Genomic DNA, 3251 nt, shown 5'->3' with positions numbered 1-3251 from the left:
GTTCGGTGCTTCAAGCTCACCAGCTGCTCCTTGGAAACCCTATACAGCATTGCTATGGGTTGGAATCAACTCAACAGCACTTAACAACAACAATGTAGTATTTCTGCCTTTCGGATACAACAGACCCACAGCATCTCAAAGATGCAGAAAATGGTTGTTGCTAGGTGCCCTGGAGTAGATTCCAAGTCATAGTAACCCTTGTGGGCAGTGTAGAGTTGCCCATACGGCTTCTTTGGCTGCAATCCCTCCTTTTTTGGTTGGTAGCAGAGCATTTAACCACGGCACCACCGTGGCTCCTTTAGATACAAGGCCTGATCAAATCTTTAGGAAGTGATGAGGCTTGAGCACCTGTTATCTTTGTTTTTAATGTAATTCATTTTATTGTAAGTTTTCATAATGTAACTTTCAACGATGGCTGTGTTTAATAATCAGCTTGCAGGATTCCTGGAAATTTCACAAACAGCAGGCGGCACCAGCCAGCTCAGCCCAACACTGGTCTTAAAGGACAGAGGAAGTGATTGGGAAAGGGGCCTTCGTGTGGATCTGGCAAGGTGGGGGTGGGGGAAGCCTGGCCCAGGATTCTCTGGCTGGATGTCTATGTGGATGAGTCAGAAGGACAGGAGAGGGCCAATCAGGCAGGTCCGGCAGTACCCTGAGGATGGGAATGGTGGGGGCCAGGCAGGCAGGACTGGCCCATACTGGACCTGAGAGTCAATTCACCCGAGACGCCGTTTAACCCCGGTCCTGAGCAGAAAAATGCTCCCTTGGGAAGGGCACTAGTGTGTACTGAGGAGCTAGCTGCTGGGGTGCTAGAAAGGGTTGGGACACTTAGGAGGGGCTTGGAATGTTGGGTGCACTGGGAGGACTATGGGGGTGCTGGGGGCCCTGGGGGACTCTGGCCAGGGCACAGGGCCATCCCACCATACCACTTCGAGCCCACTTTTCAGCATGAGGGCCACCTGCCTTTTAGAAAAGGCACCCCTGCAGGGGGAGAGGGGAGGAGGCAGGGAGAGTCGTCATGAAGACACAGGTGGGGTCCTCCCAAGTCACAGCCCCTGGAGCACATTGGGTGCCTTGGTAAATATCCAGGCCCAAGTCCCCACTGGAGGGCATGTTTTGGGTGGTGTTTCTGTTCCTTGCTCCAGGTGCTTGGCTTGTGGGTACTCAGCTTGTTCATTGGGTTACATGGGCCACGATTCCTGCATTTTCTTGGTGTAGTTACAGACTACACCTGAGGACGCTGAATGAGGGGTGGACACAGGCTGTCCTTGGAGCAAAGTAGAGGCCATTCTGGATGCCACCAGGTGAGAATGGACAAGGCCAGGCCATGTGGCACCCTGTGAGATAGCCCTGGCCCCGAGACTGGCACGTGGGGTGACTCTGACAGAAGGGAGTGCTGAGTCATAGAGCCTCGGTTGCTCTTGCAACAGGCCCTGCCCGCCCACCAGCTCTGTGGGCAATGCGTCCTGCCCTGCTGGGGGAGCTGACCCTCATTCCCTTCACAGACCCCTCTGGAGTAAGAATCCCATCTTATATATAAGCTCTTGTTTCTTTCTAGAACCCTCCAGTTTACATTCATCCACTCTACTTTCTACTGCATTCTGAGCTTCTGTCCCCACTTTGCAGATGGGAAAACCAAGGCCAGGGAAGTCCAAGGTCACACACACATCTAGAGGGACAGGACTTGAGTTGGGGGTGGGGCTGGGGAGAGCGAGCCTGACCATCTCACACCACAGGAGTCCCCTCCCCATCCTTCCCACACACGACCCTGCTCATGAGGGCAGATCAGACTGGACCCCCCCCCCCCAACACACACACACTGAGGAGTCTCCCACCTGCCACCCTGGAGGAGCAGGCCTAACCAGTTCACCACAGGCTTTACCAAATTGCATCCACTGTGCAAACCCACCTAGCCTGGGGGGCCTCTCCAGACACTCTGCTCACCTCCAGTCAGGAGACACCCTGCCTGTCCCATTCCTGGGTCTCTGGAGATTCTGGGGTTCACAGGCAAAACCATGAGGCCCCCGTCTCTAGGAAGCTGCACCTCACTCTCCTCGAAGCAGGGACTTCACCGTGCCGGGCAACATCGTGGGGACTCCAGACCAGTGTCAGTGTTGGTAAACTGTGTTCTCAGTTCAACACATTTGTCCAGAGCTGAGGAAAGTCCCTGGAGAAAACATCGAGTCCCGTCTAGGTATCATCTAGCGTCACAGGTATGAGCACACCTTTGTATGACCCTCGGACAAGAGAGACTGCCAGACCAGCAACCGGAGGTAGTTGGGGTACAGCCGTCAGGTCGTGGGGGCAGCCAAGAGGTGAGCAGGAGGGATAGGAAGGGGATCAGCCTGAGCTCTGTGTTTGGTGTTGTTAGGTGCCATCAAGTCAGTTCCAACTCATAATGATCCTGTGCACAACAGGACAGAACAGTGCCCAGTCCTGGGCCACCCTCACAATTGCTGTTAGTTCGAGTCTATTGCTTTTACCCTCTCAATGGGGTCTCCCTCTTTTTCAATGAAATCTCCACTTTAGCAAGCATGATGTCCTTCTCCAGAGACTGATCCCTCCTGACAATGTGTCCAAAGTATGAGAGACAAAGTCTCCCTGTCCTCACTTCAAAGGAACATTCTGGCTGCCCTTCTTCCAAGATGGACTTGTTTGTTTGTTCTTCTGGCAGTCTATGGTCTTTTTAATGTTCTTCACCAAAACACCATAATTCAAATGCATCGCTGATTCCAACATTCACATGCATGTGAGGTGATTGAAAATACCATGTCTTGGGTCAGGTGCACCTTAGTCCTTAAAACAACATTTTTGCTCTTGAACACTTTAAAGAGGTCTTTTGCAGCCAGATCTGCCTAATGCAATTCTTCGTTTAATGTCTTGACTGCTGCTTCCATGAGTGTTGATTGTGGATCCAAGCAAAAGGAAGTCTTTGATAACTTCAATCTTTTCTCCACTTATCATGATGTTATTTATTAGTCCAGTGGTGAGGATTTTTGTTTTCTTTACATCGAGGTTACAACTCCTACTGAAGGCTATGGTCTTTATCATCAGTAAGTATTTTAAGTCCTTTTTGCTTTCAGCATGTGAGATTGTATCATCTGCATATGACAGGTTGTTAATGAGTTTTCCTCAAATTCTGATGTCACATTCTTCATATAATCCAGCTTCTCAGATTAATTGTTCAGCACACAGATTGAATAAGGATGGTGATACTAACCCATCCAATATCTCCTTGTTCTCTTAGAACC

The sequence above is a fragment of the Chrysochloris asiatica genome, unplaced genomic scaffold (genome assembly GCF_000296735.1).
Source record: "Chrysochloris asiatica unplaced genomic scaffold, ChrAsi1.0 scaffold00132, whole genome shotgun sequence".
NCBI lineage: Eukaryota > Metazoa > Chordata > Mammalia > Afrosoricida > Chrysochloridae > Chrysochloris > Chrysochloris asiatica.
Note: the sequence above shows the minus strand (reverse complement) of the source record.